Source organism: Heloderma suspectum, chromosome 1, assembly GCF_057233095.1.
Source record: "Heloderma suspectum isolate Gila_16-S chromosome 1, 16-S_ref, whole genome shotgun sequence".
NCBI lineage: Eukaryota > Metazoa > Chordata > Lepidosauria > Squamata > Helodermatidae > Heloderma > Heloderma suspectum.
The window spans coordinates 15,316,266-15,335,109 of NC_139458.1; positions in this window are offsets into that span (position 1 = coordinate 15,316,266).

Sequence of the window (18,844 nt, forward strand, 5' to 3'; positions counted from 1 at the left end):
AAAGGAGAACCACACCCTAGATGTTTTTGGTACAGCTTGTATACATTCAGTATAATGACCTCATTAGCTATGCAGGGTGGGCCACAAAATATTCATGAATTTCAGTAAGCATGCGTAGTTCACATGTCTCTACGGCTGACCTGTCCTTGCAAGCTGGGTGGGAAGCAATCTAGCTGGAACTGGTTCTAACCAGCTGCAGGAATGGCAGCTACTTGGGGGGGGGGGGGCCTCCTGTGGCTGTACCTGATATGAAACAGACCGTTGCTGTTGGTGTCAACAAGGTAGTTGATAAGACTATCTTCCTCTGGGACTTTCCACTGTAGGAGGCTGCCTCAGATGGCTGCCAATACTTTAAGATGGTGCCTCTTTGGTTCTATCACCTGTGCTAAAGGTCCCTATTTGGATTGGAAGCCCATCTGGCTATTTCTTAAAGAAAAATCCTGCACTCAAGGATAAACCCCATGATTACCATGATGTGTAGTCTGGGCCTGGGCCTGAGCCTGGGCACACTCCCCAACCCATTGTCCAAATGTTATTTCTCCCTGAATTTACTGGCATTTCCCCAAATGACTTTTATGGCAGCTTTGTAGATGACGGCGATTTCTGTGCACTTCCGAGTCAGGTATGTTCCCATCTAGCAGCATGATCATTCTTACGAGTGGAGTGGCTTTAAAGCTGTAGAAACTGTTTTGCACACTTCCCCTCCCTTTCTCCACCTCCTCCTTCCTTTCCCTGCTTTTTCCTTGCATGGATTTTGATGGGATTTGTAGGCAGGAAATGTTGTTGTTGTTATGGAGTCTGTTTTTCACTGTGAACTTTCACAGCTGCACAGCTGTGAATAACCACACAATTTTTTAAGCCTGCATTCCTGCACAGCTGCTTTAAATTTAAAAAAAAAGCAACCTGAAATGGCACCATGACCTTCCCACCTCCTTCTTCCCCTGCCCCCATGTATTTCTCCTCTTTTCTTGCATGGATTTTGATGGGATTTACAGAAGGAAACCTGGAGGTGGTGGGAGGGGGGCTGGTTGAGACTATTTTTCACTGCACACTTACCCAGCTGTGCAGTTGTGAGTAACTGCACAATTTATTTTTAATACATTTTTCACTGTGCACCAACACAGCTGTGAATGACCACACAATTAATTTTTAAACCTGCATTCCTGCATAACTGCGGAGCTGCGCATGCAGTTACTGAATTCTTTTTTTAAAAAAGCAACCTGTCCTGGAAGAGCAGCAGGACCTCCTACTTCTCCTGCAATTACAGCACTGTGCACTGGTGTGTGGTACTTGATTGTGTTATCAAAACAGCCAGTTCATCAGCATGTGCCCACCAAGCAGCAATTGCATTTGAAAAAAGGACCGGCACAGCAGTCCCTCACAAAGGAAAGGGGCTTCAGTGTAGATCCCCCCAGTGTAGCCATGATTTGCAGTGGCAGCTCTAGGGCCAGGCCACCAGGCACAGGTCTGGAGCCCCACAAACCTGATGACCCTCCAGAGCTTTCGGAAGAGTTTGGGTGCATTGTAGAGGAAGCTGTAGCAGCAGCTTTGCTCTGCAAGTGTGCCTGAACTCCTGTGAAAGCAGGCAGGCAGGCAGGCAGGCAGGCAGGGAAAGACTACGAGGGGGGAGAGAAAGAGCAAATAGAGAGAACTCCACAGGATGGAAGAGTGAAGGTATGGAGGTGGGGAAGAAAGAGTGAAGAGAGACCACATACCAGGGGGATAACAGCAGAGAGAGAGAGAGAGAGAGAGGACATGGGGAAATGGAAACTGGGGAGGTCGAGAGCTCAGGAGTGTGGGGAGGGGGCGGAGAGCATCTTGCTCAGGGTGCCCTCAACCTTGCCAGCACCACTGAGGATTTGGCCACATGCATAATGTGAAATCCTCTATCATGTCACACGATCCCAGGAAACTGCCTTCCACTAGGTCACTCTGACTATTTTGTCCATCCAGCTCAGTATTGTCTATTCTAAGGTTGGGCAGAAAGTAGATTTCCAGATGTTGTGGACTTCCAATGCCCAGCATTCCTAACCATTGGCCATGCTGCCAGGAGCTTCTGGGAGCTGAAGTCCACAACATCTGGAGATCTACCCCAGTCCCTTTTGAGGGTCTCAGGCTGGGAGAGGTCTTTTCACCTGCTACCTGTGCTTTTAACTGGAGCTGACAGGGACTGAATCTGGGTCTTTCTGCATGTAAAGGATAGGCTCTACCGCTGAGCTATGGCCCACTTCTCATAGGGTGCAATCCGATGCATGTTTAGACAGAAAAAAGTCCTACAGCTTCCACCATGCCCCAGCCAGCATGGCTAGCTGGGGCATGCTGGGAGTTGTAGGGCTTTTTTCTGTCTACACTTGCATAAGATTGCATCTTTAATCTTTTTTTTTTCCTCAACTCAAACATCCCAAACACTAGTAATATCTTTTTTGTTGTTTTGATGTTCCACGGACGAATCCATCCCAAAACCAGACCAGTTTTTTCCTTCTCTAATAAATACACACCTACACCCTGAAGCAAAACTGGGCTCTTGACTTTTCAATTCAGATCCTTTGTCAGCATCTCCCCTCCTGTGTTACTCCACCAGTTGCTGTTGCCACAGAAGGATGGATGACAGCCAGGAGATGGTGAAAAGACCGTACTTTGCATTTCCCACCATTAATATTTCAAGGAGTTGGTCTGAACAGGAGCTCCCAGCTTTAAAAATGTATAAGGTTTTATGCATGCTGCCTTGCTAAATTACCCATTTTAATTTCCATAATGGAGATCATTTCACTGGGATCATATGCTTTGTGAGACAGCTGTCTATGTACGGAGTCCACATAAGCCTTTCAACAGCAAGATTACTTGATGATACCTTTTTATAAGTTTGAAAGATTATAACAAACTGGAGCTGATCTCATTAAACCCTCCTTCAACAATGTGGGATCTGTTTGATCCCAGGCACACTGTTCCTTGCAGCATCTACACAAAAGTAGACCTAAAATGTAATCCCTCTAGGACAACCTTCCCCAACCTGGTGCCTTCAAGATGTGTTGGACTACAACTCTCAGCATCCCCAGCCAGCATAGCACCAGGATGGGGAAGGCTGCTCTAGGAGATTGTCACCTGTATGGTAGTAAATAGCCTCCTCCAGTTTCAGCCACTTATCATTTCCAGTTTTCTTTATGTGGTGGTGGTTGGGGGGTGGGGGGAATAGCAGCCCTAAATTGTTGCAGAGTAAGTTTTATCTGGTGAGACAGAAACAGCTGAAAGTTTTAAAGAGGACCTTTACTTAAGATTAACAGGTATCTCCCTGTTACAACTAAAGCAGACTAATGGGATGTGAGCTAGCAGTGACTGACCAAGACAGGGAACGTCAGCTTGTGGTGGACAGCTCGATGAAAATGTTGACCCAGTGTGTGGCCACTGTGAAAAAGGCAAACTTCATGTTAGGCATAATTAGTAAAGGAATAAAAAATGAAACTGCCAAAATCGTACTCTCTTTATACACTCTATAGCGTGACCATACTTGGAATACTGTGTACAGTTCTGGTCACTGCACCTAAAATAGGATATTACAGTTGGGAAAAAGGCAGAAAACAGCAACTAAAATAATCAAGGGGCTGAAGCAACTCCCGTAGGAGGAAAAGTTACAACATCTGGGACTGTTTAGCTTGGAAAAAGGGCGTACAAAACTATGCATGGTGGAAAAAGTGGATAGGGAGATATTTTTCTCCCTTTCTCATAATACTAAAACCTGATGTCATCCCATATAACTGGCTAGTAGGAGATTCGGGACAGATAAAAGGAAGGACTTCTTCACACAGTGCATAGTTAAACGATGGAATTCACTTCCACAAGGTGTAGTGATGGCCATCAATTTGAATGGCGCTGAACTGCAGACCGGAAGGTTGGCAGGACAGCAGTTCGAGACCCGAGTGCCGCGTGACGGAGTGAGCTCCCGTCTTCGGTCCCAGCTCCTGCCAACCTAGCAGTTCGAAAGCAAGAAATTGCAAGTAGATAAATACGCGGCGCTTCGGCGGGAAAGGCAACAGCGTTCCCTGCACCTCGGTGTTCAGTCATTCCAGCCACATGACCACGGAAGCATCTTCGGACAGCGCTGGCTCTTCGGCTTAGAAATGGAGAGGAGCACCCCCCCCCCCCCGAGTCAGACACGACTGGTTGGGGACACCTTTACCTTTTAGAAAGGGATTAGACAAATTCGTGGAGAAGGCTATCAATGGCTACTAGTCCTGATGGCTCTATGCTACCTCCAGTACCAGAGGCTGTGAGCCTATGTACACCAGTTGCTGGGGAACATGGGTGGGAGGGTGCTGTCACACTCATGTCTTGCTTGTGTGTCTCCCGACGACAGCTGGTTGGCCACTGTGTGAACAGAACACTGGACTAGATGGACCCTTGGTCTGATCAGGCCCACCTCTTCTTATGCTCTTAGCAATAAGGCTAAAGTGAAACCAAAACTAGCACCCCAACTCCTACATGCATTAACCACTGAGTGGCTTTTCAACCAACCAGTAATTTTTCCCCCTCCATAAAATGGGTTTTAACAAATGGCTGTTGCTTATTCCAACATAAAGGGCGTTCAGAACCTTATAAACAACATTTAAACAGAGTTTAAAAGAAAAAAGTGCAAAGAAATGAAAACTTCAATATTTTAATTAAACACCACTGAAAGCCAGATTATTATTTTTTTACTGCACACCTAAAAACCATTAGGGATTGAACTAGTTTAACTGTTTTCAGGAGAGAATTCCACAGTTGGGGTGCTGCCACAGAAAAGATCCTTGGGACGAAAAAAAGGTATTATTATTATTATTATTATTATTATTAAATTTATTAATCGCCCATCTGGCTGGTCACCCAGCCACTCTGGGCGATGTACAACATACAATAAAACAGTTTAAAACAATAAAATTCTACAGTAAAAACATTTTCTAAAATACCCTAACCCACCCCAAATGCCTGCCTGAACAACCACGTTTTTTAATGCATGATGGAAGCTCATTAAAGAGGGGGCATGGCGGAGTTCCCTAGGGAGGGAGTTCCACAGAGTGGGGGCCACCACAGAAAAGGCCCTCTCCCTCATCCCTATCGGTCTAGCTGTCCTGGCTGATGGGACAGAGAGAAGGCCATCTGAGGCTGATCTTGTTAAGCGGCCTGTCTGGTGCTGCTGGAGGCACTCCTTAAGATAGGCTGGGCCGGAACCATATAGGGTTTTAAAGGTCAAAACCAACACCTTGAATTTGGCCCGGAAAACAACTGGTAACCAGTGCAACTCCTTCAGCACTGGAGTGATGTGATCTCGCCGGCCGCTGCCTTTAATCAGGCGAGCCGCCACGTTCTGTACCAGCTGCAGCTTCTGAACCGTCTTCAAGGGTAGCCCCACGTAGAGCGCATTACAGTAGTCTAAACGAGAGGAGACCAGGGCATGTACTACTGATGGGAGCAGATGGTCGGGAAGAAAGGGGCGCAGCCGCCGTATCAGATGGAGTTGATACAGCGCTGTCCGGCTCACAGCCGACACCTGAGCCTCCATGGACAGCTGGGAGTCCAAAATGACCCCCAGGCTGCGGACCTGGTCTTTCAAGGGTAGCCGTACCCCATTCAACACCAAGTCAACATCCCCCAGCCTCCTCTCGTCTCCCACCAAAAGTACCTCGGTCTTGTCAGGGTTCAGCTTCAGCTTATTTCCCCCCATCCAGCCACTCACCATCTCCAGACATTTGGACAGGGATTCTACGGCCAACCTTGGTGAAGATTTGAATGAGAGGGAGAGCTGCATGTCATCCGCATATTGATGACACTGCACCCCAAACCTCCTGATGGTAGCCCCCAGCGGCTTCACATAGATATTAAATAGCATCAGGGAGAGGATGGAACCCTGTGGCACCCCACAAGTGAGTGGCCACGGGTCCGAAACCTCCTCTCCCAGTGCTACCCTCTGGTACCTGCCAGAGAGGAAGGACCGGAAACACCGCAATACGGTGTCTCCAATGCCCAACCCCTCCAGGCGGTCCAGGAGGATACCATAGCCTATCCATAGATTAAAGACTGGGAGCTGAGAAGAGCTGGATTCAAATCCCCCATTCAGCCAAGATGCTCTCTGGGGTATATTAGGTCACTCACTCACTCACTCACTCTTAGCCTAACCTACCTCACAAGGTTGTTGTTGTTCAGTCGTTCAGTCATGTCCGACTCTTCGTGACCCCCTGGACCATAGCATGCCAGGCCATCCTGTCCTGCGCTCTCTCCTGGAGTGTGCTCAAGTTCATATTCATTGCATCGGTGATGCTATCTAGCCATCTCATCCTCTGCCGTCCCCTTCTCCTTTTGCCTTCAGTCTTTCCCAGCATCAGGGTCTTTTCCAGAGAGTTTTCTCTTCGCATTAGGTGGCCAAAATATTTGAGCTTCAGCTTCAGTATCTGTCCTTCCAATGAGCACTCAGGGTTGATTTCCTTTAGGATTGACGGATTTGACCTCCTTGCAGTCCAGGGGACTCGTAAGAGTCTTCTCCAGCACCACAGTTCGAAAGCATCAATTCTTCGGCGCTCAGCCTTCCTTATAGTCCAGCTCTCACAGCCATACATTACTACTGGGAAAACCATAGCTGTGATTAGACGGACCTTTGTCGGCAAGGTGATGTCTCTGCTTCTTACTATGCTGTCTAGGTTTGCCATAGCTTTCCTCCCAAGGAGCAAGGGTCTTTTAATTTCATGGCTACAGTCACCGTCTGCGGTGATCTTGGAGCCCAAGAAAGTAAAATCTGTCACTGCTTCCATTTCTTCCCCTTCTATATGCCAGGAAGTGATGGGGCCAGATGCCATGATCTTCGTTTTTTTAATGTTGAGTTTCAAACCAGCTTTTGTACTCTCCTCTTTCACCCTCAACAAGAGGCTCTTGAGATCCTCTTCGCTTTCTGCCATTAGGGTGGTATCGTCCGCATATCGGAGGTTGTTGATAATTCTCCCAGCAATCTTAATTCCGACCTCTGATTCATCCAACCCGGCATTTCTCATGATGTACTCTGCATATAAGTTAAATAAGCAGGGTGACAATATGCAGCCTTGTCGTACTCCTTTCCCAATTTGGAACCACTCGGTTGTTCCATCTCTGGTTCTTACTGTTGCTTCTTGACCCTCGTACAGGTTTTTCAGGAGACAGGTAAGGTGGTCTGGTACTCCCATCACTTTAAGAATTTGTCACAGTTTGTTGTGATCCACACAATCAAAGGCTTTAGCGTAGTCAATGAAGCAGAAATAGACGTTTTTCTGGAATTCTCTTGCTTTCTCCATGATCCAGCGAATGTTGGCGATTTGATCTCTAGTTCCTCTGCCTCTTCGAAACCCAGCTTGTACTTCCGGTAGTTCTCGGTTCGCATACTGCTGAAGCCTAGCTTGTAGGATTTTGAGCATCACCTTGCTGGCATGTGAAATGAGCGCAATTGTGCGGTAGTTTGAACACTCTTTGGCGTTGCCCTTCTTTGGAATTGGAATGTAAACTGACCTTTTCCAGTCTTGCGGCCATTGTTGAGTGTTTCAAATTTGTTGGCATATTGAATGCAGCACTTTAACAGCATCATCTTTTAGGCTTTTAAATAGCTCAGCTGGAATACTGTCATATCCGCTAGCTTTGTTGTTAGTAATGCTTCCTAAGGCCCACTTGACTTCACTGTCTAGGATGTCCGGCTCAAGTTCAGTGACTGCACTATCATGGCTATCAGGGACAGTCAGATCTTTCCTGTATAGTTCTTCTGTGTATTCTTTCCACCTCTTCTTAATCTCATCTGCTTCTGTTAGGTCCCTGCCTTCTTGGTCCTTTATCATGCCCGTCTTTGCACAAAACGTTCCCTTGAGATCTCCAATTTTCTTGAAGAGATCTCTAGTCTTTCCCATTCTATTGTTTTCCTCGATTTCTTTGCATTGTTCATTTAAGAAGGCCTTCTTGTCTCTCCTTGCTATTCTCTGGAACTCTGCATTCAGTTGGATATATCTTCCCCTTTCTCCCTTGCTTTTTGCTTCCCTTCTTTCCTCAGCTACTTGTAAAGCCTCATCAGACAGCCACTTTGCTTTCTTGCATTTCTTTTTCTTTGGGATGGATTGAGTTGCTGCCTCCTGAACAATGTTACGGACCTCTGTCCATAGTTCCTCAGGCACTCTGTCTATCAGGTCTAATCCCTGAAATCTATTCCTCACCTCAACTGTATATTCATAAGGGATATGATTGAGGTCCTGAATGGTTTAGTGGTTTTCCCTATGTTCTTTAATTGAAGCCGAAATTTTGCAAGAAGAAGCTCATGATCTGAGCCACAGTCAGCACCAGGTCTTGTTTTTACTGACTGTATAGAGCTTCTCCATCTTTGGCTGCAAAGGACATAATCAATCTGATTTCGATATTGACCATCTGGTGATGTCCATGTGTAGAGTCGCCTCTTGTGCTGTTGGAAAAGAGTGTTTGCTATGATCAGCGTGTTCTCTTGGCAAAACTCTATTAGCTTTTGTCCTGCTTCATTTTGTACACCAAGGCCATGCCTGCCTGTTATGCCGGTGATTTCTTGACTTCCTACTTTAGCATTCCAATCCCCTATGATGAAGAGGACGTCTTTTTTTGGTGTTAGTTCTAGAAGGTGTTGTAGGTCTTCATAGAACCGATCAACCTCAGCTTCTTCGGCCTCAGTGGTTGGGGCATAGACTTGAATTACTGTGGTGTTGAATGGTTTGCCTTGGATTCGTACTGAGATCATTCTATTGTTCTTAAGATTGTACCCCAGTACTGCTTTTCCCACCCTTTTGTTGACTATGAGTGCTACTCCATTTCTTCTAAGGGATTCTTGCCCACCATAGTAGATATGTTGGTCACCTGAATTAAATTCGCCCATGCCTGTCCATTTTAGTTCACTGATTCCCAAGATGTCGAAGTTCGGTCTTGCCATCTCATGTTTGACCATCTCCAACTTATCTTGATTCATTGATCTGACATTCCAGGTTCCTAAACAATATTGTTCTTTACAGCATCGGATTTTCTTTTCACCACCAGACACATCCACAGCTGAGTGTCCTTTTGGCTTTGGCCCAGCCGCTTCACTCTTTCTGGTGCTACTTGGAAATTCCCTCTGCTCTCCAGTAGTATATTGGACACCTTCCGACCTGAGGGGCTCATCTTCCGGCGTCATCTCTTTTAGCCTTGTGATACGTTCCATGGGGTTTTCTTGGCAAGAATACTGGAGTGGGTTGCCATTTCCTTCTCCAGTGGACCACATTTTGTCAGAACTCTCTGCCATGACCTGTCCGTCTTGGGTGGCCCTGCACGGCATAGCTTATGGCTTCACTGAGTTACGCAAGCCCCTTCGCCACAACAAGGCAGTGATCCATGAAGGGGACCTCACAAGGTAGATTAATATAAAATGGCGACAGGGAAGAACCCTGAATGCTGTTCTGTGCTCCTTGGAGAAAGGGCAGGATAAAAGCTGGTGGGAGTAATTGTAGTAGCTAAGCAGGCTAGTTGCACAAGTTGTGGTCCATCTTCTTTTCCCAGCATGAAGCTTACTGGTTCGTTTGGAACAAATCCCTCTCCCTCTCTCTGCCTCATTTATCTTGGAAGGTTATTGAAGGAGTGAACTGTGTGTGTGCTTATTGTAACACAGGTGCAGCCCTTAGGTTAGGGCAGGAAAGTAATCTAAATGGATCATCTGTCAAGCTTAAATTAAAAAGGGATTATCACATGCATATCTGTAACAGAGGGATTGCAAAAGGCACACCTATGGGGGTGGGTTGCAGGGAGTGGAACATCCAGACATGCCCTGAAAAAAGGCTAGCATGCTGAAAAAGATTTAATTTGCAAAAAAATAATTATTGTCACCATTTTAGTCAGTGTGAAGTCTAGACTTGGTATTCCGATCTTTGATGATTCAAAGAATGAGGCAAAATCTACAGAGACCCAGAACTGCTGTGGTTGGCTACAGCACGGGGGCAACTCACCTGTTCAGGGCTGGTGTCAGGCAGCAGCATTGCCAGGCGTTTGTGGAAGCCCAGGAGGGAGCCCCCTTCTCACCCCCGGAGCCCCCCAGCCCTCTTGCGGTTCCTGTCACCATTGTGACCTGCAGTTGACACTCCCTGCTCAGATATCTGCCCTTTCTAAGGTAGGGGAGACTGCACTTGGTAGCCCTCAGCACAACGGGGCCCATGGCCTTCACCTGCAAGTCCAGCCTCAGCTGCGTCACTGCTGTCTGGGCAGCAGTGATTGAGAAAGTAGGCAGTTAGAGGAGGAGGAGAGGGACCTGCCCCACCCCATAAAAAACTGGATCATAAGAACACAGGAAGAGCCATACTGGATCAGACCAAGGCTGTCCTTTTAAAGCCATCCACAATGGTGGCCATCACTACATCTTCTGGTAATGCATTCCATAGTTCAACTCTGCACTGTGTGAAGAGGTCCTTCTTTTTATCTGTCCTGAATCATCCACCAGTCAGCTTCATGGGATGGCCCCACTGGGTTCTAGTATTATGAGAAAGGGAGAAAAATGTCAGCCTATCCACTTTCTTCACACCATGCATAATTTTGTTTTTTGTTATTAAAATCTTGTTTATTTATTCATTCATTTCATTTCTATACCTCCCAATAGCCGAAGCTCTCTGGGCGGTTCACAAAAACTGAAACCAAAAAGCACACAGTAAAACAATATAAAATATAAAAACTTTAAAACCACAATATAACAATAAAACCAGAATAAAATCAGAATAAAACCTAGCAGCAATGCAGAAATTTAAAATACAGATTTAAAACAGCAAAGTCTAGAAAGCTAAAATGCTAAAATGCCTGGGAAAATAAAAAGGTCTTCACCTAGCACCGGAAGGAATACAATGTAGGTGCCAGGTGAACCTCACTAGAGAGCTCATTCCACAGCCTGGGTGCCACAGCAGAAAAGGCCCTCCTCCTAGTAGCCACCCGCCTCACTTCCTTTGGCAGGGGCTCACGGAGAAGGACTGCTGAGGGTGATCTTAAGGTCCGGGCAGGCACATATGGGAGGAGGCGATCCTTCAGATAACCTGGCCCCAAGCTGTTTAGGGCTTTGAATGTTAATACCAACACTTTGAATCGGGCCCGGAAATGGACTGGCAGCCAGTACAGCTGGGAAAGTATGAGCTCATTGGCCAGTTCCTGTTAACAATCTTGCTGCCCTATTTTGGACCAGCTGAAGTTTCCAAACCATTTTCAAAGGCAGCGCCACATATAACGCATTGCAGTAATCCAGACGAGAAGTTATCAGAGCATGGATAACTGTAGCTAGGCTATCTCTGTCCAGATAAGGGTGTGGTTGGTATACTAGCCTAAGCTGATAAAAAGTGCTCTGTGCCACTGAGTTCACTTGTGCCTCAAGTGACAGTTCTGGGTCCAAGAGCACCCCCAAACTACGAATGTGATCCTTTAGGGGGAGTGCAACCCCCTCCAGAACAGGTTGAATATCACCTAATCGGGCAGATGAACCACCCACTAACAGTACCTCCGTCGTGTCTGGATTTAGTTTCAGTTTATTGGCCCTCATCCAGTCCATTACTGTGCCCAGGCACTGATTCAGAACAGCCACTGCCTCACCTGGGTTTGATGAGAAAGACAGGTAGAGCTGGGTGTCATCCGCATATTGATGGCACCTCAGCCCACACCTCCGGATAACCTCCCCCAGTGGTTTCATGGAGATGTTAAACAGCATGGGGGATAAAATAGAGCCCTGTGGAACCCCATGGCATAATTGCCATGGCACAGAGCAATAATCCCCCAGCACCACCTTCTGGAATCGGCCATCCAAGTAGGAGCGGAACCACTGCAGTGCAGTGCATCCAACTCCCAACCCAGACAACCTATCTAGAAGGATACCATGGTCGATGGTATCGAAAGCTGCTGAGAGGTCCAGGAGAATCAACAGGATCGCACTCCCCCATCCCTCTCCCGGCAGAGGTCATCCCACAGGGCGACCAAGGCAGTGTCTGGTCCAAAACCAGGCCTGAAGCCCGATTGAAATGGATCTAGATAATCCATTCCATTCAAGAGTGCCTGGAGCTGTCCTGCAACCACCTCTAGCTTGTCTCCCCTTACTCTCTTTTTTCCTAAGCTAAACAGTCACAGATGTTGTAACCTTTCCTCCTAGGGTGAGGTGCTCCAGCCCCTTGATCATTTTAGTTGCCTTTTTCCAACTCTGCAATATCCTTTTTTTGGGGCACAGTGACCAGAACCGTGCACAGTATTCCAAGGGTGGTCGCACCATAGATTTGCACAAGGTCCCACAGTAATTGTGCTTCTAGTCCAGATCACCAGGAGCAGCAGTAGCACACTTGTGGAAGAGGGAGGCAGGAACACAGGCCTGGCACGGTGGTTCCTTTTGCTCCCATCCAGGAGCCCTACAATGGCTCACTGCCTGTGTTACAGGGTGGCCATCCATTGCAGCACTACCCCTGAGTGTTTCTTTCCAGTTTTGGAGGAATTCAAGCATTCCCCACACCGGTGTCGTGTCCCAAGTATTTCCCAATTGAAATCTTCAATCTACGTTGCTTCCTCACCCCAAAACATACAAGTGCTTTCTTCCACTACTCTAAGGATGATCCAGCACATCTGTAGCCGGTCCTTTATTGTACAGCGGGGGTCAGCATCTTATGGCTTTCCAGGTGTTTTGGCCTACAATTCCCCTCCCCGCTGGATAAGCTGGCGAGGGCTCACAGGAGCTGTAGGCCAAAACCTCTGGAGAGCCACAAGTTGCCCAACCCCTGTTGTATAGAAATTGTCGATTTGGCCAAGGCAGTAACCAGAGAGGGGTCATGGGACCTAGCCCTCTCAGCAATATTCCAGGGCCCTTCCTTAAATAACAGCTTTCACTCAAAATTCAAAGTCAGTCAGATATTGGCACAATTACAAAATGTACTAGCCATGTGCATATACCCTCCAGAACAGCCTTCCCCAACCTGGTGCCACTAGGTGTTTTCGACTTCAACTCCCATCAGCACCAGCCAGCATGGCCAATGATTTGGATGCTAGGATTTGTAGTCCTCTTCTGTAGTGGCCCCCCAGTTGTGGAATGTTCTCCCTAGAGAGATTCGCTTGACCCCTACTTTGTTGACTTGCAAAGACCTTTTTATTCTCCCAGGCCTTTTAAACTGCTGCTTACTTTATTTTTGGTATGTGTACTGCTGCATTTTAAAATTATCTTGTCTGTCTTTAGCTGTTGTTATTTATCTCTTTCAAATGCTAAATTTTGTTGCTGCTTTTAATGCAGTACTTTTTAATGTGTTCTATTATTGGTTTTTATCATTGGTTGTCTTGTTTTTGCTTTTATTGTGGATGTTGCCCTGAGAGCTTCAGTTACAGGGTGACTCATAAATTGAATAAATTACTATTATTAATAGTAATCTGAGTCTGGTTGATAAGCTATGTAAGGAAATAGATTTGTTTTGAATCCTCCCATGAATGGAAAGGCTTAGTGGCTGGTATTTATAATATTTGCTGGCAGAGACATATGTGGGACTCAGTAGGCATAAAAAAGGCAAGGAAAAAAAGATGTAGGAAGGTAGTTGAAGCCTTCTGGTCTGCAATCTGAGTAAAAAAAACATTGAAATTTGTGTCTGCATCAGTAAGAGAAATACAGTAAAAAATAATTCACAGAAAGGGGGGATATAAATGCAATAAATAATAATAATAATACTTGACATCATTAAGGCCTCACTGTATCTGTAAAATTAATTCACTTCTTTGTTGGAAACCATGTGTCACATTTCCACATGTGGTGGGCATGTACAGTAGTGAATAATTTGGGGGAGCTAGTAGAGCTGGTCCTCTGCAAATGGAAGGGATCTTTCCATTGGCAAAAGGAACTGGAGTTTGTCAGAGGCTCCCTGCCGAAGGACGGAGTGGGGCAGCAACTTTCCCTGGTTTCTCCTTGCCCCTGCAGCCCACAGAACCAGCTCACACACTGTTCCGGAGGGTCCCCCAACTCACCAGAGCATTATCATGGGTTCAGGCAGCTGCGAAGGAAACGGGGGAATCAGTGAAAAACATCTCTCCTCCCCCTTCTGCCCACAGGATCATTCAGTTCACGAAGTTCTACTCCATTAATCTCTGGATCCTGTCTAAAGAGATTGTTCTCATAAGAAAACAACAAGTGATGCTTGACCCTTTATTGATGCTGTTAAACAATTTTGATGGTCAACAAGCAAGATCCACTTGTCTTCTTGGAGGTGGCAGCACAACAGGAAATTGCGTTACATTGGAAGACCAACCAGCTGTGTTCCACTGGACATTGGTATCAAATGGTGCGGGCCTTGGAATTAATGGGAAAACTCACATGGAATTTGTGTCATGCAGAAACTGGTTAAACAAGTTACTTCTACTTGGCATTCTTCTCTTACTTTTTTGGATCAAAATAGAGAAGAACCTGCTTTCTCAGCATCATTTTGGAAAGATCAACTTTGTTGAAATATGGGTAAATGACATCCTTCGTGTGTTTTCTTTAATCATAGAACCATAGTAGGGTTGGAAGGGGCCTACAAGGCCATTGAGTCCAACCCCTTGCTCAATGAAGGAATCCAATTCAGAGCATCCCTGACAGATGGCTGTCCAGCCTCGTCTTGAAGGCCTCCAGTGTGGGACAGCCCACTATCTCCCTAGGTCATTGGTTCCATTGTCGTATTGCTCTAACAGTCAGGAAGTTTTTCCTGATGTTCAGCCGGAATCTGGCTTCCTGTCACTTGAGCCCATTATTCCCTGTCCTGCACTCTGGGATGATCGAGAAGAGATCCTGGCCTTCCTCTCTGTGACAACCTTTCAAGGACTTGAAGAGCATCCTATCTCCCTTCAGTCTTCTCTTCTCAAGGCTAAACATGCCCAGTTCTTTCAGTCTGTCTTCATAGGGCTTTGTTTCCAGTCCCCTTGTTGCCCTCCTCTGAACCCTCTACACTTTGTCTGCATCCTTCTTAAAATGTGGTGCCCAGAACTGGACACAGTACTCCAGATGAGGCCTAACCAGTGCTGAGTAGAGGGGAACTAGTACTTCCCGGGATTTGGAAGCTATGTTTCTATTAATGCAGCCCAAAAGAGCATTTGCCTTTTTTGCAGCCACATCACATTGTTTGCTGATATTCAGCTTGTGATCGACAACAATTCCAAGATCCTTCTCGCTTGTAGTGTTGTTGAGCCACGTGTCCCCTATCTTGTAACTGTGCATTTGGTTTCTTTTTCCTAGGTGCAGAACTTGGCATTTATCCCTATTAAATGTCATTCTGTTGTTTTCTGCCCAGTGTATCAAGATCCCTTTGAATTTTGTTTCTGTCTTCCAAAGTATTAGCTATCCTGCCCAATTTTGTGTCATCTGCAAATTTGATCAGCATTCCCTGCACCTCCTCCTCCAAGTCATTAATGAAAATGTTGAAGAGCACTGGGCCCAGGACTGAGCCCTGTGGTAGCCCACTTGTTACCTCTCCCCAGTTTGAGAAGATCCCACTGATAAGCACTCTTTGAGTCCGATTCTGTAGCCAACTGTGGATCCACCGGATCGTTGTTTCATCTAGCCCACTTTGAGCTAGTTTGCTCATCAGGATATCATGGGGCACTTTGTTGAAAGCTTTGCTGAAGTTGAGGTATATTATGTCCACAGCATTCCCACAGTCCACAACGGAGGTTACCTGATCAAAGAATGAGATCAGATTCATCTGGCAGGATTTGTTCTTGACAAATCCATGTTGGCTTTGAGTAATCACTGCATTGTTTTCAAGGTGCTTACAGATGGATTGCTTTATCATCTGCTCCAGAATTTTCCCAGGGAGTGATGTCAGACTGACTGGTCTGTAGTTCCCAGGTTCCTCCTTTGTGCCCCTTTTGAAGATAGGGACAACATTAGCTCACCTCCAGTCATCTGGCACTTCCCCCATCCTCCATGATTTCTCAAAGAGAATAGACAGCGGTTCTGAGAGCTCTTCTGCCAGTTCCTTTATTACTCTAGGATGCAGTTCATCTGGCCCTGGAGATTTGAACTGATTCAAAGTAATTCGGTAATCCTTGACCATATGCCTATTGATCTCCAGCTGCAATCCTGCCCCTTCAGCCTGTACTTCGCCTTTGCCAGGGGGGTCATAGACCCTCTTTTGGGAGAAGACTGAGCCAAAGTAGGAATTGAGCACCTCTACCTTTTCTTTGTCATCTGTTACCATTTTGCCATCCTTATTTAGTAGCTGAACCACCATTTCTTTCCTCTGCCTTTTACTATGCACGTAGCTGAAGAAAGCTTTTTTGTTGCTTTTAGCATCCCTCGCTAACCTCAGCTGGTTCTCACCTTTGTTGCTTGGCCTTCGTTCCACTTCCTATATGTGTACTTTTTTTGTTTTCAGGTCATATCTTAGCTTTTTGTGAAGCCACATTGGCTTCTTCTGTTGTCTTCCACCTTTTCTTCTTGTTGGAATTGTTTGTAATTGTGCCTTGAGAATTTCCTTTTTTAAAAGGTCCCACCCATCTTGAACTCCTTTTCTCGTTAGAGTCGCTTGCCATGAGACCTTACTTATCATTGTTCTGAGTTTATGAAAATCAGCTTTCCTAAAATCCAGGATAAGCGTTTGACTACACTCAGCTTTTGCTTCCCTTAGAACCAAGAACTCAAGTATAACATGGTCGCTTTCCCCCAGAGTTCCTGTAACTGCTACTTTATCCACTAAGTCATCTCTGTTGGTTAGGATCAAGTCAAGGATAGCCGATCCTCTAGTTCCTTCCTCTACTTTCTGTAGGAGGAAGTTATCCACCACACAAGTCAGGAATTTCCTGGAGGGGCCATGTTTTGCAGAATTTGTCTCCCAACAAATATCAGGGGAAAAAGTCCCCCATTACTACTACATCACGCTTCCTTGAAACATGGGCTATTTGCTTTTCAAAAGTTTCATCCTCATCTTCTCCTTGATTGGGTGGCTGGTAGTAGACTCTGACCACCAGGTTCCTTTTATTCTTTCCTCCATTTATTTTGATCCAGATGCTCTTGATGGGGCTACCAAGCTCATCCTCCTGTATTTCTGTGCAGAGATATGTATTTTTCACATACAGTGCAACCCCACCTCCCTTTCTGTTCCTCCTGTTGTTTCTGAACAAGTTATATCCTTCAATTGCTGTATTCCAGTCATGAGAGTCATCCCACCAAGTCTCACTTATACCTATCAAGTCATAATTTCCCTCTTATATTAAGAGTTCAAGTTCGTTCTGTTTGTTTCCAATACTCTGGGCTTTAGTACAGTCAGGGCCAGAAATATTGGAACAAGGATAACTGTTTTGGCAGTTGGTCTCTGTACACCACCACACTGAAGTTGAAAGGAAACACACCGAGATGGGAGTGAAGTCAGGACTTTCAGCTGTAATTCAAGAGGTTTGACAAAAGTGGGGCACTAACCATTCAGGAAGTACAGCCACCGATATATAGTATATAGACATCGAAGACCATGTGCTTCATAGTCTGGCTTTCTTCCTACATGTGTTTGAAGACTATTATGGGGTGCTATTAGAGCTGTTCTCTCCGTTGCAGTGCATGAGCCTTCATCCATTTCTACCCCCAGCTTTACATCTCCCTTCCCTGTAGGATTCAGCCCTCCTGATGAAGTTCTTCAATCTGTGGCCAAACACATTTTTCCCAGCCTTTGTGAGGTGCAACCCATCCCTTGCCAACAGCCCATCTTCCAGAATGGGAAGATGGCCCATGGTCCCAGAATCCAAATCTCTCGCGCCGGCACCACCTTCGTAGCCAATCATTCACCCAGAGTATTTTTCTTTCCCTTTCTATTCCTGTTCTAACTACTGGAAGGAATACATGTAACAGGCCTCTTTTAGGTATAATTTTCTGAGATTGTATTGACTTTGTCATGGTTTGTTAAAAATGTGTTTGTACATGTTGTCTTCCTCGGTTGATCTATGTTTATAAGACACATTTGAAGAAATGTAGCAATGCCGCCACCTTGGATGGTTTTAAAAGGGGATTAGACAAATTCATAGGAGGTTAAGGTGCAATCCTATGCATGTTTAGTCAGAAAAAAGTCCTACAACTCCCAGCATTCCCTAGCCTTTTTTCTGTCTAAACATGCATAGGATTGCACCCTAAATCTACTCTTGGGTACCAGTCATGATGGCTATATATTACCTCCAATATGAGAGGCAGTATGTCTATGTCCCCGTTGCTGGAGAACAGAAGCAGGAGGTTGCTATTGTGGGCTTCCCATGGGCATCTTATTGACCAGTGTAGAAGCAGAATGCTGGACTAGATAGGCCTTTTGTTTGATCCAGCAGGGCCTGATGGAATGAGCACACTTATTATAGCAAAAACAGCAGAGAGCCATGTAGAACCTTGAAAACCATCATATTTAATGTGGAATTGGTTTTTGTGGACTAGAGACCAGTTTGTCAAATGCATGAAGTGTTCTCAGTTGGCAGACGATTTAATAGAAGCACACATACATGGGTACTGGCCAGAGAGGAGGAAATGTAAGCAGTGGATCTCAGAGGCCATGAAATGTAGGAGGTACGGTGCATCTGAGATTTTTATGCAAAACTCAAATGTGTATAAGCATTTACGTTTATATTTTCCCCATTTCCCACCTGCCAATTTCATGCATCTGATGTTGTGGGCCTAGTCCATGAAAGCTGGTGCTACAATAACTATGTTGATGTTCTAGCACCTTTAAAAGACCATCTTCTGTTTTTGCTGCAACAGAGTAACACGAGTCTGGAATGTTATTATAGTCCTTCTCCAAGAATTCTGCTGCTTTCATCTTTAATGCAAACATAACAAACATGGGCCAGTGGCTGACACACACAACAGGTGCCCATTATTTAATATAAAGGGAAA